The following is a 21,225-nucleotide window of genomic DNA, read 5'->3' on the forward strand; positions in this document are numbered from 1 at the left end:
GGAGGCCAATCCCTTGAGGACATAGCTCCACCTGTGCAGGGAATTCTATGGGAAATGCCATGCGTTTGGCCCCAACTCGGAGGAAGTAAATGTATCGGGTAAAGGAGGGGCTGGCCACAAATGTCATATTCTCTTCTGATGCAGGTTTGTGACAAACAGCAGCAGTAATCACATGCACACACATGTGTCAGGAAGCTGCTCGGGGTGTGGGGACAGGCAGGAACCCCCCCCCCGTCTGCGCCTGTTGACAGGGACCGTGTCCGGTGTATGCGTGTCCTGGGGCCACCACACATGACCCCAAACCATGAGGCTTAGAAGCACAGATATCCAACCTCCCCCCATCCTGGAGACCAGACGTCTGAGGTCAAGGTGTCCCAGGGCCGCGCTCCCTCCCGAGGCTCCAGGGGAGGGTCCCTCCTGCCTCTTCCAGCTTCTGGGGGCTCCAGGCGTCCATCCCCGGGCTGGTGGCCGCCTCCCTCCCGTCTCTGCCTCCGTCTCCACGTGGCGTCTCCTCTGTGTCTGTGTCTCTCCTCTTCTGTCTCTTCTGAGGACACTGTCCTTGGATGCAGGCCACCTCCTCCAGGAGGACCTCAGTTAACCACTCAATTTCAGACTTCCAGCCTCCGAAACTGTGAGAGAACAAGTTTCTCTTGCTTGAAGACGTAAAGGTGTCTTGGGTTGGAGTGACTGGTTCCAGGAGCCCCATGACCCTCAGACACACCATTCTGGGCTCTACCTGGAGGTCAGCACGCTTGTCTCCTGAACCGTCCGTCCCCTCCCTGGAAGGTAGTTTTTATTTTCTGACTCATCTCCCAGCCCCACAGTCTCTTGACCCCTTCTCCCTCATGAATTTTGCCCCTCGATTCAGACTCTGCCCACCCAGACCCCAGCCCACCCCACCTGTCCGTTCCCTCCCGGCAGCACCGGTTTTGCAGACCTCAGCCTGCCCGCGGCCTGATTTCTACCCCTGGCAGACTAGACAGCACACGAAGGACCCTTGTGCACCACCCCCCACAAGGGGAACCGGTCCCTCAGAGCGGCTGGATTCTCAGCGCATCTTAGGACACAGGTGCCGGTCGCCCAGCAGACACCCAGTCCCACACGATGGGGAGCGGGTGGGGGTCGGGAGGCGCTGCCGCACCAGGAGTGTCGAGAAGCCGCCTTTCATCAGGTATCTGATACGCACATGCATTTCCCATGCGCAGTTGGACGGAGCGTCCCTCCCCCACGCCCCGCTCACCCTAATTTATTTATCTTGAGGCTCGCGATGCACTGTAATTTCATCATAAAGGCTCCCAATCAAAGCTTACCTTTTCCAGAGGTAATTAATACAAAGCTTGTTGAATTAAAGATGTGAGTCATGACACTTTGGCAGGGGGTAAGGGACATGGTCTCCAGGGCCCAAATTATACCCGAGACAGACAATTAGCACCATGCGTCTTCTTTTATGTTAACTCCAATTAAGCTTCCTTAAAATTTTTAAAGTTATTTTCTTCCTCACCGTCTGCGAGTGTCAGACGGCACATCAAAGGGCCTGGGTGGAACACCGCAGGTGACGTGGGTCGGCAGACAGCTCTGCAGAGGACCGGCTCTCAGGCACCCGGGCGTGCGGCTCCGCGGGCCCTGTGTCTGGGCCGGGAGGGGCTCGGGAGAGAGGTGCCCCACAGGAAGCCGGCGTCCCGTGTGTGTGCCCCACGCCCCTCCCCACCCCCGCCGGTTCCCAGCAGCAATGGCTCCAGGGGACAAGGCCCAGACCCAGCCGAGTCCTGCAGCTCAGACTCACCCTCACCCTCTCGAGGTCCCCAGGGACAGGAAAGATCTTTCCCCGCATGGTTGCCGCCTGTCCGAGAATTAAGGCTGTCCACCCAGGGAGCAGCTGAGGGCCACGGAGGACCTGGGGCTGGTCGCAGCCTGTTTGTGTGTCCTGGGGCAGCCGGAACAAATGACCACAACGTAGGGGTTTAAAACCACAGATATCCACCCTTCCCCATCCTGGAGACCGGACGTCTGAGGTCAAGGTGCCCCAGGGCCGCACTCCCTCCCGAGTCTCCAGGGGAGGGTCCGCCCTGCCTCTTCCAGCTTCTGGGGGCTCCAGGCGTCCATCCCTGGGCTGGTGGCCGCCTCCCTCCCATCTCTGCCTCCGTCTCCACGTGGCTTCTCCTCTATGTCTGTGTCTCTCCTCTTCTGAGAACACTGTCTTTGGATGTAGGGCCACCTCTCCAGGAGGACCTCCTCTCGGATCCTTCATGTCATCATGTCTGCAGAGACCCTATTTCCGGATAAGGTCCCATTCGTAGATTCCTGGTGGTCATGAATTTGGGAGACACCAGTGACCCCCTGGTGGGCTTTTTGCTCCCCAGATAGTTTCTTGTCCTGAAAGATTAGGGCAAGCACTTGTCCTCTCCCCTCCTCTCACAGGGAGGGCACGGGGGCAGGGGGTTCCTGAGAAAGTGCCCGTGGAGGACAGCGCAGGAGCCAGGGTCCACGGGGGTCTCGGTGGAGACATGGGACCAGGACTGACTGCAGGGTCTGTCTGGGCTTCCCTCAGGGTCTGCACAGACATGCGGGGTCCTCTAACAAGACCACCCATCAGCCAGTCTGTGGGTGACCAGACTCAGGGTCCCCTGGACAGGCCATCCCTCTGACACTGAGGTCAGCGGTCCTGGGAGGGGTCACTCGAGAGGGCTTGACAAGCCCCAGCAGCAGTCACGTCGGCACCCACAGTGACTGGGAACAAGGCTGGTCTCCGGGGTCCTCTGTCCAGCGTCCCCAACTTCCACGACTGACGTAGGGGCCCCTGACTGCGTGCCATGGGGCTGAGCTGTGCTTAGAAGGAGGTTGAGCAGCAGAGATGCGGGGGCAGCAGCTAATCAATCGACAGATATGTAGACAGAACATAGGCAAGTAATAGACGGACAGGTGCACTCACTGAGCAATGACTGCGTAGTTGTAGCGGAGGGACAGATACCTGGAGATGAAGCTGGGTGACAGATGGATAAATACACAAACAGATAATCGATCGACTGATAGATGACAGATGATCGGTTAGATGTAAAGAGATACAGTTGGTGGATTTTAGATAATGACACATACAGAGACAGGGCCCATCCAAAAGAGCAGATCTGTGACGGACAGACAGCTGAGAGAGAGAAACAGATGACAGACAGACACACGGATACGCAAACAGTCAGACAGGTGGGGACGTAACAGACAGACACGTGGGTTGAAGACAGATGCTTCAGTATGGGTGGTAGATCAGTGACACGTAGATGAGAGACAGGTGGGCACACGTCCATACGTGGGAGGAAGTAGGTTGATCCTGCACAGACAGATGTGCTAGACGACGGACCTATTGAGTGACTCACAGTAAGTGGACAGGTAGGCAGACAGGCAGGTAGGGACTTTCACGCAGAGGAAGGACGGTGATGCTCTGTTGGGTGGTGATCGACAGCCGCCCTGATCTGGAAGGTGACGGTCTAGTCCAGGGTTTCTCAGCCCCACACGGTGGGCGCCTGGGGCTGGGTGGCTCTCTGATGGGGGAGCGTCCTGTGCACTGTGGGGTGTGGAGCTGCGTCCCTGGTCTCCACCACCACGTGCCAGGAGCACCCCTCCCCCATTTATGGCAAAAATGTCCCCCAGCACTGCCAAGATGTACAGTATAGCGACTGACCATTTCTTAAGTTTGCACTCCGTTTAGAGGGATAATGAAATATCAGCTATCTTCCCTGTTCTGGACAGTATATCCTTGTAGAGTACTGTTTACTTTATACAGAATAGTTTCTGTCTCTTAATCCCTGCCCCGTCTTGCCTCGCCCTCTTCCCTCCTGACACTGCTCACCACCAGTTTGTTCTCTCTGTCTGTGAGTCTGATTCTGTTTTGCATAGACATTCATTTCTATCATATTTTAGATGGCACATACAAGTGGTCCCATACAGTATGTGTCTTCTCTGACTTGTTCCACTTTTCATGATACCCCCCAGGTCCACCTATGTTGCTGCAAATGGCATTATTTCATTCTTTTTCATGGCTGAGTAGTATTCCATTGTATATACGTACCACATCTTCTTTATCCAGTCATCTGTTGATGGACATTTAGGCTGTTTCCATGTCTTGGCTGTTGTGAATAGTGCTGCTGTGAACATTGGGATGCAGGTACCTTTTCAAATCTTTGTTCAAATTAGTGTTTTCATACACACTGCTGGCATGGAACCAACAGAGCCCGGAATTTCACAGCGACTCCCAGTGCTGGGTGGCTGCGATGCCGGGACACAGGGCGGGGGTTGGAGGACCAAGGCTGTGCAGAGAAATGGGGAACTGGATGTTGGCCGAGTTGAGTTGAGGGACCATGGAGGCATTCAGGTAACAACACTGGGGAGGCAGGAAGACTGTGTGCACAGGATGAGGATGAGTCCAGGTCCAGCAATGGGGGAGGCAGGCACACACGAAGCCCAGGGTGTTGGAGGGAGCATGGGGGGTACCTGCTGGACCCCTGGAGGAACGTCCAACTGGGGAGACAGGACAGTGTGCAGCCCTGAAGAGGGAGGACCCTGGATGGTGCAAGGGAGACCCTGGGGGAGGGAACAACACAGAAAGCACTGGGGAATCCGCCCCAGCACAGGAGGCCCTGGGAGGGTCTAGGAAGTGCCCATTTTTATGTTTAAACCCAGCTCACTTAGGCAGTAATTTCATCAGATATATGAGGACACAGGAAAACAGAAGAGAAATGGACACCAACAGGTAAACTAGTTTTAGGACAAGCCTAAATGAAGGCTGGGGAGCTATCGCCCTGACAGACAGGCGGGCATAAATAAACCATCCTCCAACTCAGTTGTTTCCCAGTGTGCCGTGCGTGAGGGAGCTGACTTTCTCCCAAAACGTGTCCCTGACCCTGAGGAGCTAGTGAGCACGAGGCGGAGGGAACAACGGTGACGGTGTTTGAGGTGGAGGTGATGGCAGTGCAGGTGGTGGTGGACGTGACGCTGGCAGTGCTGTGAGCTGGCGGCGATGGTGGCCCAGTTGGGGGTGATGGCAGTGACGGTGGCCCAGGTGGGGGTGGTGACGGTGACGGTGGCCCAGGTGGGGGTGGTGACGGTGACAGTGGCCCAGGTGGGGGTGATGGCGGTGATGGTGTCCAAGGTGGAGGTGGTGGCGGTTATGGCAGACCACGTGGGGGTGGTGACAATGATGGTGGCCCAGGTGGGGGTGGTGACGGTGATGGTCCAGGTGGAGGTGGTGGCACCGCACCCTCCTGGGCCACCATCACCGCCCACAGCTCTCACAGCTGCTTAAATGGGGTCTGGACACCTGCCGTCCAACCTGGACGAGCCTTTCCGTGCATCTTACCCTCCTGCTTACAGACAGCACAGGGCATCCCACTTCCGGAAACTTCATTCATTCTTAGAAATGAGAACAGCGGGATTGGTCCATGTGCTAAGAACTCCCGGTTATGACCCTGAGCGACTCACATCCCTCAGCATCAAGATACTTTCCTGCCCCCACAGAACCTGAGTCTCCACGGAGAATCACAGGAAGCCACCTCATGCACTTGCTCTGGCTCTTAAAAGGTTTCTGAAAAAAAAAAAAAAAACGTATCTGCGAAGCTGCAGGGAAGTGGTGTTAGTCTCCGGCGGGGACACCGGCGCAGTCTGCAGAGTCAGCGGCTTGTGCAGCAGGGGAGGGGTGGCGGGGACGTGAGGACAGCGCCGGCCACCCTCCGCGGGTCTGCAAGCTGCGAGGAATTCACTCAGTGCGTTTCTGACAATTCCATGCCTGGGTTTTTTTTTTTTTTTTTTTAACATTTTCATTGGAATCACTGGCCTGGGCAGACAGGAACCCCGAACACCAAAACTCGCCGCCTCTCCTCGCCATCGGTTTCATCGGATCTGTGCAGTGACTGTTGACTTCTGAGCAGTGGGGAGATGTCAGAGGGCGGCCGAGGGGCTGCGTCTGTCAGGAAAGGCCTGCAGGGTGGCCAGCATCAGCTCTGGGCGAGCTGGTTCACAGCGTAAATGGGACCAAGTTAAGAGCCCCAGGCAGGATTGGGGGGAGGGAGCGGGGTTGGTGCCAGTTTGAACTTCAAAAACAAACGAAGCAGCCTCGTTAAACGCAGAAAGGGGGGACGGCACCCACTGGTCAACAGAGGAGAAATAAAAGCACGTCTGGTAAAGGAAATAAGTACTTCAAGACTCCGCAGAAGCCCCGGCGTCCCTGCATTTCCACGGGAGACACCGCCATCCTGTGGCTGCTCAGGGAACGGGCGCCCAGATTCTGGCTCTGACCTGGAGCCACCAGCTCCGTGCACACTTCTCCCCTGCCCGGGGAGTACCACCCAGGACACGTGGCCTCACCGGCCTCCGCGTGAGCCTATTTCAGGGGAACACACCGTTCTGTGCATCTGTGGGACAACTGCAGACATTGGGATGTGAACTGGTGTTCTGCGTTTGGAGACTGGTCGTTGTCTTTGCTGTCTTGGGCCGTGTTTTCAGGAGGTGCACTCAGGGACCTTCTGAGCCACAGACACTATTTTCAAATGATTCAGGAAAAAATACAATATATACATACATACTCACATATAATGTGGGCATGTATGTGTGTCTGGATAATGGAAAGAAACAAAGACAGAAAGAGAAAGAGAGGGAGGGAGGAAGAAAGACGGGGTGTTATGGGTTGAATTGTGGCCCCCAAAAAATGTATGTCCACATCCTGACCCCAAGAACCTCAGAACAGGACCCTATGTGGAAACAGGGTCTCTGCAGATGGGATGACGTGAAGGACCTGAGAGGAGGTCCTCCTGGAGGAGGTGGCCCTGCATCCAAGGACAGTGTCCTCAGAAGAGACAGAAGAGGAGAGACACAGACACAGAGGAGACGCCACGTGGAGACGGAGGCAGAGACGGGAGGGAGGCGGCCACCAGCCCAGGGATGGACGCCTGGGGCCCCCAGCAGCTGGAAGAGGCAGGAGGGACCCTCCCCTGGAGCCTCGGGAGGGAGCGCGGCCCTGGGACACCTTGACCTCAGACGTCTGGCCTCCAGGACGGGGGAGGATGGATGTCTAGTCCTTTGTGACAGCGGCCACTGAAGTTCCCAGAGCCCGGTGCTGGGGGCAGCAGGCGCTGCAGAAACCGGTAACACAGCGGAGAGCCGCTTCCACGGCTACGGGGCGGCCAGCGGCAAAGCCTTCTGGGGAAGCAGCTTGGCGATGGGCATCAAAGACTCAAGGAAGCTCAGTCAATCCCTTCCTTCCAGGATCGGGTCCCAAAGTCGTAAATCAGAGCCGCTCCGGAGGGTGGGTGCGTGGGCACCTTCCTCGCCGGGTAATTTATCGTGTTGAATTTGGAAAGAAGTGAAATGGTTGGACATGAAGGAAACGGCTGAATCCACCCGTGAAAAGCCGCAGCACAAAACAGCGTCCTCCCTTGGAAAAGGAAAAGACGTCTGCAGAGGTTTTTACTGGCAAGAAGACTGCTCATCCCACAGTTTAACTGGGAAACACCCTGGACATTAAAGTACGCACTGTGAATCTGGTGAGAGCCCCGCGTAGAGACCAGACGAGCGCCGTCTGTTCTCAGGGCGGATCCACGTGGACAGTGGTCGCGTACGTGCTGGGAAGGAGGCGCTCGGAAGCACGCGTCCGAAATGCTCGCCAGGTGCGTGTTACTTTACCTGGATGCTTTTTAAGACTGTCTCCATTTTTCTCCTTTATTGTTTTCTGGAACTTTCCAGCAGGAGCCTGTCTGGACTGCTTTTGCAATCCGACGGAAGCATCTCGTGAATGTTAAAAGCCAAGAGGAGGTTTCCTTCTGTGTTGGTCTGGAGAATGACAATGCCTGGCTGGAGCAGAGCTGGACCCCCCCGAGCCTCTCCAGGAAGAAAGGAGAACCCCCCCCCACCCCAGGCAGGCACCGAGGTCAGGAGAGGATGGGGCCAGTGCGAGGGACCCCCCCCCACCCGGACACAGTACCCCCATTGCTCTCCTTCACACACAGCACCCCCAGCACGTGCCAGAGCTGGGCTGAGAACCCCAGGCCACCCACCTCGATGGCCGCCTAGTGCCCACACAGGTGAGCCACAGGCGGGGCGCCCGGCTGCACCGCACACTTTGTCTCTGCCGGGCAGGCCCCCGCCCAGCGGCAGGAGACACGTCCCTCCTTTCGGTAAGCCTGGGGCGCCCGTCCTGTGTGTGGAGGAACCTGGGAGGCGGCAGTGGGATTAGCGCCTGCAGATGTGGGCGGACGTGGCCCCGGGCGCCCAACCCCAGGGAAGAAAGCTGTTTCTTCAAACACAGCCCTGTGATGTGGGAGAAAGGCTGGGGCGTTGGCAGTATTTGTCCAGAAGCAAGATCTCTGTCTTGGCCGGGACATGCGAGGCCACTAAAGAGAGACCGTGGATTCTGGCTGTCGGGAACGTGGCCACGAGCAGGATTTATTGTGTTTGCTCAGTTCTGTTCGGGAGGATGCAGCGTGGGGACCAGCCATGTGTCCGGGCCCTGCCTGTCTCGGGGTCTGGGGGGTTCCCTGGGGGCCTGCAGCCATGGCTGCCACGGGGAGACCTCGCCATCTGCTGGTTAGGGGGTCGAGGTCCTTCTTGTGCCTTCATCCTGCGTCAGCCTCTCTGCCCGGCCACACGAGGCTCAGATGGGGAGGAAGTGGCTCTGAATTCCATCTGGGTGGTACTCACAGCTTTCTGCCCAAAGCAGCCACTGGCCAGCTCCGGGGTCGACGTTTACGAAGGTTCCCGGGCAGGGGGTCTCTTCCGACGCCGCTGACCCACTCTGCGTTGGAGGGCGGCTTCTTCCCCACGCCGGACGCCACGCCCTTTGCTCCGTGGACACTTAACACAGGTGGGTGATGTGGGCTCTCCCAGGACATGGCCGTTCCACAGAGGAGGCCCCGGGCCCTCGGGGTATCTGTGGGCTCACAGAGATTCCCACTGCCCAACAGACACCTGGGGGTCACCCACACTTCACAGCGGCCTCCCCTCCCCGTTTCCCCCAAATCCTTGGATTATGGGAAATGGTACTGGTGCGCCCGCATGCCCACCTGTTGGAAGCCCACGTGGCAGGAAGAGGGGACGTGAAGCCAAGTTTGAGGGCCAGGCTTCGTGGCAGGAGGGCCAGGTGGCCGGTGAAGCAGCACGTGGACGCCGAGTTTCAATAAACGAAGCAGGCAGGATGTTTCATAACGTTGGGGTATTTTTAATTCAATAAGGGCAATTTAATTTCTTTCAATTAAATACTTTTTAAAAGCCCACCCCTTTCATTACTGGGCAAGTGGATAGCGAAATAAATACTGATTTTATCTGCACCTACAACGAACCCAAGGAAGCAAACACAACCGCGAAGTAGCAGGATGGTCGAGGAGCCTTGTACAAAATTAAGTGCGCACATAAAAGAGAGTCACGTCCTACTGCATCTGGAAACACAGAGGGGAGGAAAACAGAAAATAAGGCTGTTGGAAAAGCTCGCTTTCTATTTGAATGACGCGGAAATTGATATCTCTAGATGTTCCTTTTCCAGCCACGCTTAATTACATAACATCAGCTCATGTAACATTTAAGAAACCGTGGGAGACCCCAAAGCAATTATAATCACTGCTGAGAAAGTGAACCCTTCACGGAAAGCAATGTTTAAATTAACTATCTCGGTGCATTTTAAAACACACGCAATAAAAATCTCCCGTCCAGACGTGTAAACTGGTAAACCTGGGGGGCTCCCTTAAAGAGTAAAGCATGCACTTGGGTGTGGAGGCAGAAACCGTGTGAACCACAAACCCTGATCTCAAAATCCCCGAGGTCCACGGGGCCCACCGCGACTCATGACTTCAGTGTCATTTATTTTTCACAGAAAAAAGCAAGCATGCCATGTGTCGATCTGTGTCCCCCAAATCAGGTATGTGGAAGTCCCCGCCCCAGGACCCTGGAATGTGGCTCTGTCTAGAAATCGGGTCTTTACAGAGGTGACTGAGGTGGGGTAACTGTGGTGGTGGTGGCGTCGGTGTATGAAGGGGACACTGGAGACCATCTCACCAGCGGCTGCACAGAGGTTACTTTAATTTTTCACTCACCATTTCCTGTCCATATGACGTTCCGATCGCAGTGCAGACGCTCACAGGAAGAATTCTAGCGGAGGTGGAAACGGGGTGGGGGCGTTTCCACCTCCTGGGGGAGAAAGCGGGAGACCGCACACAGCCCGTGGGCTGCCAGCGGTCCTGGGTCCTCAGGGCAGCAGAGTACACCCTTCTGGTCTCGTTTTAGGGCGAACGAAGGTGAGGGAGAGGCTGCTACAGGCAGATGTCTGTGACGGGGCGGGGGGGCTAGGGGAGGCGATGAGGCCACGAGGGTGGAGCCCCATGAGCGGGATCAGTGTCCTTACGACAGACCCCTGCTTCTGTGTGAGGAACCAGCAAAAAGTCACCGTCGGTGAACCAGGAAGAAGCCTCCGCAGACACTAAATCCACCCCCGCCGGGACCGCAGACTCCTGCCCAGAACGGTGAGGAATAAACGTCTGTTGTCCACAAGCCCCCCACCCCCGTCTGCAGGCCTCTGTTACAGCAGCCCGAGGTAGGACACCCCTCTCTCACCGAGAGCAGTTCACTGACCTGAGGGGATTATACCTGAGGGGGGTGGGGCTGAGCTTTCCCTGGAACCCCTAACAGACGGAGCTGGGGGGCACAGGAAGCAGCAGGCAGGTGTGGTCCGCTGAGGACTGGCCCCGGATGTCCACGTCCTAGTCCCCCTAAGCTGTGACCTGCAGGGCAGACTCTGCAGGTGCAGTGAAGAAGTAACTCAAGAAGTGGTCCTCCTGGACCAGCGTGGCCCTAAATCCAGTGACAGTGCCCTTTTACCTTAATCATCTCCTTAAAGATCCTGCCTCTAAATCCAGACACATTCTAAGATTCTGGGGGTTGCAGCTTCAACATGTGAATTTTGGGGACACAAGGCCATAACAGACCCAGACCCTGCAAATGGGACCTTATTTGGAAAATGAGTCTTTGCAGGTGCAATGAAGTGAAGGACCTGAGAGGAGGTCCTCCTGGAGGAGGTGGCCCTGCATCCAAGGACAGTGACCTTAGAAGAGACAGAAGAGGAGACACACAGACACAGAGGAGAAGCCACGTGGAGACGGAGGCAGAGATGGGAGGGAGGCGGCCACCAGCCCAGGGATGGACGCCTGGATCCCCCAGAACCTGGAAGAGGCAGGAGGGACTCTCCCCTGGAGCCTTCAGAGGGAGCGCGGCCCTGGGACACCTTGACCTCAGATATCTGGTCTCCAGGATTGGGGAGGGTGGATGCCTGTGGTTTAAAGCCCCTACGTTGTGGTCATTTGTTATGAAAACCCCAGGAAACTCATTCCCCCAATTTAATCCTGACTAAGCCAAGGGGCCTCTCTGTTCCTCAGGCCTTGGCGGCCAGGTCCCTTTGCAGGAAAAGCCATAAACTCCAGTCTGGCTGGGAGCTCCCAGGAGGTCGGCCGAGCCGCGAGGGCCGTGGTTGGGGTCACCGTTCCACCATCACACCCACGTTCCCCTCAGTCTGTAAACATGACCCAGCAACTCTGGGCTGTGTTTTGCAGTGTTGCTGGTCTGACAGATGGCACAACCGCTGGGTGAAATGACATGGCCTGCGGCCACCTGATGGGCAGGTCCCTCCTGTGCCCCCTGGAGTCCCCCAGCCCCATGGGGAAGACCTGCAGGGGTGGGGGTCCCACAGGCGTGGTGGGCAGGGACGGCAGCTCCGCCCTTTGGACAAAGCCCCCACTGCCTCCCGGGGGGGTTGATCCAGGCTTGGTTCTGTCCCTTCCCACGGCCACGGCCATGTACTTGCACGAGCACCCTGAGAGCGGGCCTTGGAACCGTTCCTTTCACAGTCCCCCCGAACGTTCCTTCCTGGCACCTCCCCGGTCACAAGTCCCACGTCTCCCGCAGAGCGGACCTGGGAAACTTCTGTGTGTTTTTCAAAGGACAGGGAAACCGCTTCGTTCCTGCGCCCAACGCTGCAGGAAGAAACACACACCCCGTGTCTGAAGCCACGTTCAACATCCAGGGGCAGGTCTGCCCTGGCCAGTCCTGCAGCAGGACCAGGGAGCAGAGGGAGCCTGTTTCTCAGGCTCAGTGACTCAGAGTCACCCGTCCTGACAGCAGCGTAGCTCTCCTCAGCCCCCTGCTCGTGTTTTTCGAATGGGACCTGGAAACATCTGGCCCATCTCCTCTCCGGTGATCTGCAGGTTCCCAGCACCGTGCATGGGAGGTGTCACCAAGCCCCCACGTCACCCAGTGAGGGGCCGTCTCCCCATTACCAGCAGCACCGCACACCGGGCGGGGCTGCCCTGTGTACAGCGGCCGGCTCTTGGCAGCCCCCACCTGGCCCCAACCGACCGTCTATTTATAGACCCACATCGCCCAGCAACCACACAAACACAACTCCCATGACAGCTGATGGGCAGGGGCGTGGCCCTGAGGTCTTAAATGCACAGATCCTGTTTCTCTTGTGAGCCCAAAAAAGACCCGAGCCCCAGGGCATCCAGGGGCCCCCTCTCCTGACCCAGCTGGGGGCGGCCGGATTCTCTGCAAGGCTCCGCTGCCGGCCAGGACCCAGAGGACAACAGGGGCTGGGCTGTCACCCCTTGCATGGGTCCGTGCGGGTTGGGTTCCGCATTCCCCCAGGCTGAGGTCAATGCTGGCCGGGTGCTGGCTGGGTGCTGGCTGGGTGCTGGCCGGTCTCAGGGTCAGGGCTCAGGTCAGAGGGTATGGCGTGGGTGTGGTGTGGCCTTGGCCGTGGCCAGGGAAGGCAGTTCGTGGAGATTTACCAGCCCAGCTGCCTCTGGTGTTGAGCCCACTCCGTCTGCCTTTAGAAGATGAATAACCAGGTGGATAGACATGGAGGGGGTTCTGCTTAGTGAAATAAGGCAGATGGAGAGAGACAAACACTGTATGTCTTCACTTACATGTGGAATCTGAAAAACAATACAAATGAACAAGTGTAACAAAACAGAATTAGACTCCCACATACAGAGGACAAACTAGTGGTGACCAGTGGGAAGGGGGAGGGCAGGATAGGGGCCAGGGAGTAAGAGATACTAACCACTATGAATAAAACATTTATATCAATGAATAACTTATAATACGAATAAAGTGAATAAGCTACAAGGATACATGGTACAGCAGAAGGCATCTAGCTGATTTTCTGGAATTGTCATAAATGGAGCAATCTTTAAAAATGGTGACTCACTGTGTTATAAACCTGAAACTTAAAATATCATAAATCAACTGTGCTTAAATTAAAAAAATCAAAGTAAACTGCACAGTGATTAATGAATTGTTTAAAAGATGAATTAAAATAAATAAGATGTACATTAAACAATGATTTTTTTCCTTTAAAAGACCTGCGCCCTGCCGGGCACATCTGTATCTAAGCCGGGGCACCCGCCATCCCGCCTGGCGATCCTGACCCAGCTGTCCCCTCTCCGCCGGCTGCGTCTTGGCTCTTGGAACGTGCGAGCGGAAGGTGGGCCCTCTCAGCTCCCGGCTCTGCCCCTATTAATAGCCACCAGCCTTCAGCATGTGTCCCAGCGACAGCCTCGTGAAAACAAGAGCTTTGGAATTTCAGGCGGGGCCGCCGGGCTGGCCCTGCACGGAAGTAGGACGCCACAGCTGTCCCGGGCCCCTGTGTTTTCCATTTTTATTTCCATCTCCCTGGCTGGACGTCTGGAGACCCCGACCCTGTGGGGTCCCTCATAGCCCTCTTCCTCTTCTTTCCCCGAAACAGCCTGTTTCACGGCTCATGAAAAAGGCGTCTCACACTCATCATGAAAGAGTGAACCTTCACACACAGGAAAAGGCCGCCCCCTGCGCAGCACCGGCCGGGCCAGCCCCGGGACCGTCCTCCCCTCACACCCACATCCCGCCCAGCAGCAGGTCCCAGGGGCTCTGTCTGCAAAGCGCACCCAGGTCCAGAGGGTGTCTCCTCCTCTGCGATGTGAGCTACTACAGCCCGTGGTCTGGTCCCCAGCCCTGGGGTCTCTGCCCCACAGCCCCTCTGTGGTCTGTTCTCACCCTGAGCCCCCTTACTGAGCCCCCCAGTCCCGTCCCATCCCCTGGCATCCATTCCCTCCAGCAGGTCCAGAGTAGGCAGGTCCCTGGGAGAAGAGCCTGTTCAGTCAGCCTTGCAGGACAGAATGGCCACTGCCTGGGGCACAAGGCAGGACATGTCACCCTGGGCGGCCGCAGCAACGCACGCAGAGCCTGGAAAACAGACCTGCCCGCCCTGCCAGCCAGGAGGTCACACCCAGCCGTCCCCGGCATGGCAGCTGCCCACCCCCCAGCCCCGCCATCGCCTCCCCCCGGGGCCACGCCCAGCTGAAGGATGGCTGTGTGATGCACCTGAAACGGGGCCACTTCCCAGGTTAGGGGCAGGGTTTGCAGAGTCACTGGGTCGCAGAAACCAGCATTTCTGTGCCTGTCACAGCAGGGTTTGGCCTGTGTGTGTCGTAAAGATGTTGGCGCGGTAGTTCCGAGGGACTCAGCCACGGTGCTCATGTCCCTCTGGCCCACCAGGGGGCGCTGTCCGGCTCCCTTAAACGCGTTTATTCCCAGCACGGGGATGGGTTTGGAGCCACACAGTCATGCCTCGCACATCCCAGCTCTCTAAAGCTACAAGGAAATCAAGTGAGATAATTTATGAATAACACACTGAGTGAAAAAAAAAAAAACACAACTGCAGTTGCCAACAAAAAATAAGCCCATAGTCCCAGTGTTGAATTGAACTTTTTAAAGGTAAGCTGCATCCTTGCCGATGGGAATGTAAAATGGTGCAGCTGCTGTGGAAACAAAATTACCATCCAACTACCATGCAATGCAACAGCCCCACTTCTGAGCATTTGCTCCAAAGAACTGCAAGCTGGGTCTCAGAGCCATTCTTGCTCACCCATGCTCACAACAGGACTAGTCACAGAAGCTAAGACATGGAAGAAACCCAAGGATGATGGATGCACGGATGGATGGACGCCCGGACGGGTGGACGGATGGATAAGCAAATATGCCGTAACTAGTATCTGCACATCTCACCTCCCAGTTTGCCCCTTCCCACCCCTCCCCACGGGAACCATGGGTTTGCCCTCTATTCAGACTTAATGAAGCCGCACGCCTGCCCACCTGCGTGAGGCCAGGTCCAGGGCGGTCTCGGGGAGGAATGAGCGGGGACCACGGTTTGGGGTATCTTGTAAGAATCCCAAGGTGTACGTCCGAGTTCCATGATTTCTCCAAGTAGACCAACCCCTGTGCTGTCTCTGGACCCACTGCTTCGGGGGCCTCTCTAACCTGCAAACACTCCCAGGAGACAGACACGTCCGGCTACTCCATCCCCGGCTGCAGGTTCTGAGTCGGGGCCGATTCTCCCTGAACAACTTCGAGACAAGTAGCTGTGACAGAGGCCGGAGGGGAGGGCAGGACAGGACAGCGGGGGAGGGGCCTCTCCGGCCCGGCCAGGGTGCGTCCTTTACGCCGCGGGGTAGGAACCTACCCTCAGGGACTCGGCTCTCCAGACAAAGGTTTGACAAGCCGTGCGGCCCGTGGGCTGGACTCCACCACCCATGCGGACCTGCCAGGACGTGGGGCAGCTGTCCACCACCTTTAAGGGGTCGCACATTAGTGTCAGAAACGTCTGAGGATGCCCATTCCCTAATATTCACAGCCGTTCGATCCCCAGCCCGCGCCCCCAACAGGAACTGAGTAACAGCATCGACGCTTCAGTCTTCTCCCTTCTCCTGTTTCTGCCCTCCCTCGCTGAGCAAAGATCGTTCTAGAGCCTTATGGAATCAATGGAAAAGCAGCTGCATCTTGTCTAGCCAGCTGACCCGTGGTCACCCTGCTTTGTGCAGCTCTCTGCTCTCCCTCGAAATCTGCGATCGGTTCTCAGAGCTGCTCCCAGGACGGGCCCACCGCGGGCCTTTGTCAGCGGGGGCAGGACCTGAGGCCGGGACGCCGGGGAGAGGCAGCTGGGCCGTTCTGTCCACGATCCTGATTCTGTTCTGCACACAAAGACCTGCTACTTGTCACCCTGTGCCAGACCAGACTCCAGAACTTCTGTAATCGATGCAGAAAAAGCATTTGAAAAAAAAATCCAACACCGTTTCATGACGAAAAATCAGTACACGAGGACCAGAAAGGCCTCCCTCAACCTGCTGAAGGGCATCGACGAAAAGCCTGCAGGTAATGTCGCGCTGGACATTTATGTGGACTTCAACTCAATTTGAAAAACCAAAGCTCGATTTGGAGGGGGGGGAGAAGCTAACCGGCCGGCCTCCCACCCAGGTCTCACAGCCAGCGGAGCCCGACTTGTGATGCAACGGGCGTTAGGTGTCTGGGTTCACCAGACACCAGGGTGAGGGGGCGGGCTGTCCGCAGGCCCCGGGGGAGAGGGTCACCGGGCAGGTCCAGTCGCGGTGGACCCTAAGCCGCTGGTCTGCCCCGTCTGCTGTGGCCCATAAACTTAGGGGACCCTGGGGTCCCTGTGCACCCAGCCTCGGGGACGTCCTTCACCCCCGCGTTCAGCAGGGATGGCACACACAGCAGACGTAAAGCTACCCTGCATGGAAAACAGGTAAGAAGGCAAATGTTCCGACAGACTTCTCCCAACCAAGCACTCCTCTGTTCCCTTGAGAAACAGACCATAGTGACACCACTGCTCCGTCTGAGGTCAAGGCGGGAATGGAAATGCGTGAACATCACTGAAGGGTTTTGAAGGTTGGGTTTTTTGTGGTTTTGGGTGGAACTTTTTCTCATGAAAATGGCTGGGTTTTGTCTAGAATTATTATCTGCTTGAACCAAAAGCACATTTTTGTCTCAGGAGGAGAAAACAATTATGCTATTCAATTTGTGGCTCCAAAGATGTGCTGTAATATGAAGTAATAAAAGAGGGGAAAACAATACAAAGTAAGAGTGAGATTCAATTAACTCACAGAAACCTGAGGGAAGGAAGCCAGTCTGCTCCTAAGAGCGTGTAATCAATAATACGGTTTATGCGTCCCGTCTTACGACTTGATTAAAAAATTCTTCTATTTATTAAATAAGTCCACGTCCTTCTGAGAAGTAATGAAACAGCTGCTGTGAATCTAGGGTCATTTTTCTTCCAAGAACAGTCGGCGTCCTGCACGACCCTCCTGCCTCTCTCTAACTTTGAACACGGGAAGGACTCGGTCATCTCAGAGATGACTTCACCGCATCACCATTCATTCTCCTTGAAGGAAGAGGGAGTAGAGATAAAGGCCAGTGCAGGCGCCGGAAATCGGAGTCCTGCGTCCTCCAAGACGTGTCCTTTCTGGGATGAAGCCGCCCGGCTATGATTCAGGGCAATTTCTGTTTCCCACTTGGAGGGAAATAACAAAAAGCTTTAATAACAGGGATTCGCTATCTGACCTGGGGGCCTCTGGGCCAGGTGGTCCGGCCCTGATTCCCCAGTTGGAAAACGCTGATGGGGCATATTTTTATGTGGCCAAAAAATGTTCCTACGAAAGCATTAGCGAGCCCCTCAGGTGTGCACACAGCGGCCCCTGCCTCCGCCAGCCGGGTCTCCGCCCGCCGGGCACGTGGTGGCTGTGAGAGCACACAGAGGGGGCAAGCTCGGGAGTACAAGACGGGGAGCGTCTGTGAGCTCACAGGTCACAGCGCCGGCTTCAGATAGCTCCAGCGCAGGCACCCCAGCTCTGAGTAGACCTGGGTACCTCTGCTTTGAAGCGAGAAGGGTGAGGCCCAGCCAAGGGCGCGCGCGGGCCATCCAAGTCTCAAGTGGGCACCAGGCAGAGAGAAAACACGCTGGCCAAGCCCCACCCGAGCCTCAGCAGGCGGGGGGGGGCGAGAAAACACGCTGGCCAAGCCCCACCCGAGCCTCAGCAGGCGGGGGGGGGGGGGAGAAAACACGCTGGCCAAGCCCCACCCGAGCCTCAGCAGGCGGGGGGTGGCGAGAAAACACGCTGGCCAAGCCCCACCCGAGCCTCAGCAGGTGGGGGGGGAGAAGAGGGGCAGGAAGTAAACTCACTCCCCACCTCCCCACCGGTGTCATCACCCCTCCCCGCCAGCAACACACACACACCTCTGCACAGACCTTCACGTCCTAAGTCGGGGGTGCAGACACACAGCACTGCTGAGCCGCGAGATTCCGGTGTGCTATTTCCCCACCCAGGAAGACACTGACCACCAGAACATCGGGCACACGACTCACCCCGCTCCCCTCCTGCCCAAGCCTCTGCCCTGGCAGCCCCACGTCTCGTGGGAATGTTCAAAACGCTCAGAACCACGCCCTGTAACAGAACCTTCCGTAACATCCCCGGTGAGGAGATGGTGGAAAAAAGTACACCCTCAGTTTAGGAACCAATTTAGAACCATTCTGTTTCCAACTCACCCCCAGTCCAAGGTGACGAAGTGTAAATGAAAAACAGGGGCTTGGATTTGCAACGTGGGGTCTCAGCACTTGAAAGCTCTCCTAGTCCCAGCGCGAGTGGCCCCGATAAGGGCCGGCCTCGGGGCTGCTCTGAGACGAGGAGGGCTCGGCTCTATCCGGGAGAAGGTCCGCCTCAGCCCGTCCCTGCCACTCTCTCCACAGCGTGGTCTCACGAGTCCGTTTACCGACGGCTCAGACTTAGGGAGACACCTGCCCTGTGCCAGGCACGGCCTGGGAGCTGGGGTCCCAGCAGTGGGCGGAACAGACTAGTTCCCTCTCCTCAGGGGGCTGTGTTCTCATGGGGGCTTGGTAAAAACTGTGAACCCAGATCCAAAGAGCTCAGTGAACCCCAAGCACAAGAAACATGAAGAAGAACACAGCAGGGTACACTGTAGTCGAGCTGCTCAAACCAGCATTAGGAGAAAATCTTCACAGGATCTGAGGGGAGAAAAAGCACGTCACATACTTGGGAACGGGATGACGCTGACAACAGAAGAGAAGATGGGGACCACCTCTGTAAAATCCTGAGAGAGAGAGAAAAGTCAGCCTAGAATTCTGTACCCAGCCACAGTATCTTTCAATGAAGGCAGAAACCAAAGACATTTTCAGGAGCCCAACAATGGAGAGAATTTACGTCTAGCACGTCTGCACTCTGGAGACATCGAAGGACTTCCTTCAGGCAGAAGGAACACAGTGTCCGGGGGAACCGTGGGCCTAGTCCGAGAAACGCAGAGTGTCAGAAACGGCGGTGAGGTGGGTGATTGTGTACGCCGCCGCTTTTCCTGTTATTCAAATCCCCTTAACGCCTTCACCAGCAGGGCTGTTACGGACTGAATGTGTGTGTCTCCCCAAAATTCATCTGTGGAAGCCATGCCCCCAGTGGAATGGTGTCGGGAGGCAGGGCCTTTGGGAGGTGCTTAGAGTTAGAAGGGGTCCTCGGGGGGCACGGTCGGGATGGGTGTCCTTTTAAGAAGAGGAAGAGCATAGTAGAGCTCTCTCGCTCTCCATCGTGTAAGGACACGGGGAAGAGGCGGCCTCTGTGGGCCAGGAAGCGAGCCTCACCGGGAGCTGACCCGCCCCCGCCGGGATCTCGGGATCCCGCCTCCACGACTGTGGGAATAAATGCCTGCTGTTTGAGCACCCCTGCCTACGGTCTTTTGTTACAGAGTCCTAGCAAGCCTTAAACAAATCTGGGGAAAATATGCTCAAAAGAAGACCTTTTCCCAGCACCTGACTTTCCTCTGAAGTTGTTGGGGAGCAGTAGGAGAGCCCACATCTGTAGGAGACGTGAGAATCACACGTCGGGCATAAATAAAAGGGCCGGTGCTGGGTCTGCCCTGGTGACGAGGGCGACGTTAGCGGCAGATTCGCCTGGAGCTTGGCGAGCTCCCTGGGGCAGCCCCGCACTGGGGTCATCACTGGAGTCATCACTCGCCGCTTCTGGCTTTGCCTGGCCCTTCAATGCCGTCCTCACAGCTGCTTCCGTCCAGTGTTCCTGCCCTGTGAGGCTTTGTACGGGCGCCCGGGCTGCTCTGACAGGGGGTCCCTGCTGAGGGGCTGAACAGCAGGAATCTGTCCTCGCCCTGTCCTGGAGACCAGAAGTCTGAGATCAAGGTGTGGGCGGGGCTGGTGCCCCCTGGGGGCTCTGAAGGAGAAGCTGCTCCAGGCCCCCTCCCAGCTTCTGGGGGCTGCCGGGGACCCTCAGTCTCCTTGGGGGTGTGGACACGTCAGCCCATCTCTGCTCCGTCTGCACATGGCTTCTTCCAGTGCACACACATCTGGGTCCGAATTCCCCCTTTTTATACACACCCCAGTCACAGCGGATCAGACTCCACCCAAGATACCTCATTGTAGCCTGTAAAGAAGCCCGTCTCTGAATATGGTCAGATCCTGGGGGTCAGGGCTGCAACAGATGGATTTGGGGGTGCAATCCAGCCCCTCACAGGTGGCTGCACCTGTCCTCCACAGCCTGCCTGCTTCCTTCTGCAAGGCCGTGGGGTACCCTCATCCCGTCCACTCCTCCCTGGCCTCCCTGTCCACCTTGTCTCCCCCTCCCACCTTGAAGGCACACTCACTGGCATGCACATCCTCAGGACAATACAGAACACCTGCCCCTCCACAGAGTCCACATGCCTTGGGGGCCACGGCCGGCTGTGGGGTCATCTTACTCCTTTTCTGCAGGAGTAATGGTCATGCATGCTTCTGTTACACAGGCCAGCCTCAGAGAACTCAGGAAGCCAGGTCCTGGGGGGAGCCAGTTCGATACAGAAGGAAGGAGAGGAGGGGAGGACTGGGGTCCGTGGGGTTTCATATTTAAAAGTCATACACTCCTGCAGGAAAAGAAATATATAGAGAGCAACCCCCCGTGCCCTCCTTGTCCTGGGGAGACTGTTAGTCTGCTTTTGCTGGGACTGACTCTCCTGGGGTCTCGGCCGGAACAATGTAAGTTCCTGTGCAATCCCGGTGGGGCCACAGCAGTGGTGAGAACCCAGACCCAAAGCAGGAAGAGATCTGGGGGAACTACTGGCCATCTGAAGCACGTCTGTATTGTCAGCCTGGAGAGAAGCTGGAGCATGAGTTCCTGCAGACCTTGCTGCATGGAACGGGGAGATTTAACTGTGAACATAGGGACAGGAGCCACAAGATTCACTGAACACCAGAAAGGTTCCCCCAATAGTGAGTTAGCAAGGCAGGAAAAGCGTGAGAACCCAGCACCTCAAGGAGCAGACTTTGCAAGCAAGAGGAAAAATCCGATCTTCTACCACAAGAAAGAGAATGGCCGTGGCAGGCCGCCT

At 56.6% G+C, this 21,225-nt stretch overlaps 1 long non-coding RNA gene across 1 annotated transcript; it reads right to left on the bottom strand.

Annotated features, from left to right (window-relative positions):
- Nucleotides 1-7,161: 7,161 nt before the first annotated feature.
- Nucleotides 7,162-8,854, bottom strand: LOC116661823. Its single transcript, XR_004317803.1, has 3 exons — nucleotides 8,677-8,854; nucleotides 8,034-8,189; nucleotides 7,162-7,809 (listed from the first exon to the last, which is right to left on the bottom strand). It is a non-coding gene; the product is annotated as an uncharacterized LOC116661823 (long non-coding RNA).
- Between the last annotated feature and the right edge of the window lie 12,371 nt (nucleotides 8,855-21,225).

Source organism: Camelus ferus, chromosome X, assembly GCF_009834535.1.
Source record: "Camelus ferus isolate YT-003-E chromosome X, BCGSAC_Cfer_1.0, whole genome shotgun sequence".
Taxonomy (NCBI): domain Eukaryota; kingdom Metazoa; phylum Chordata; class Mammalia; order Artiodactyla; family Camelidae; genus Camelus; species Camelus ferus.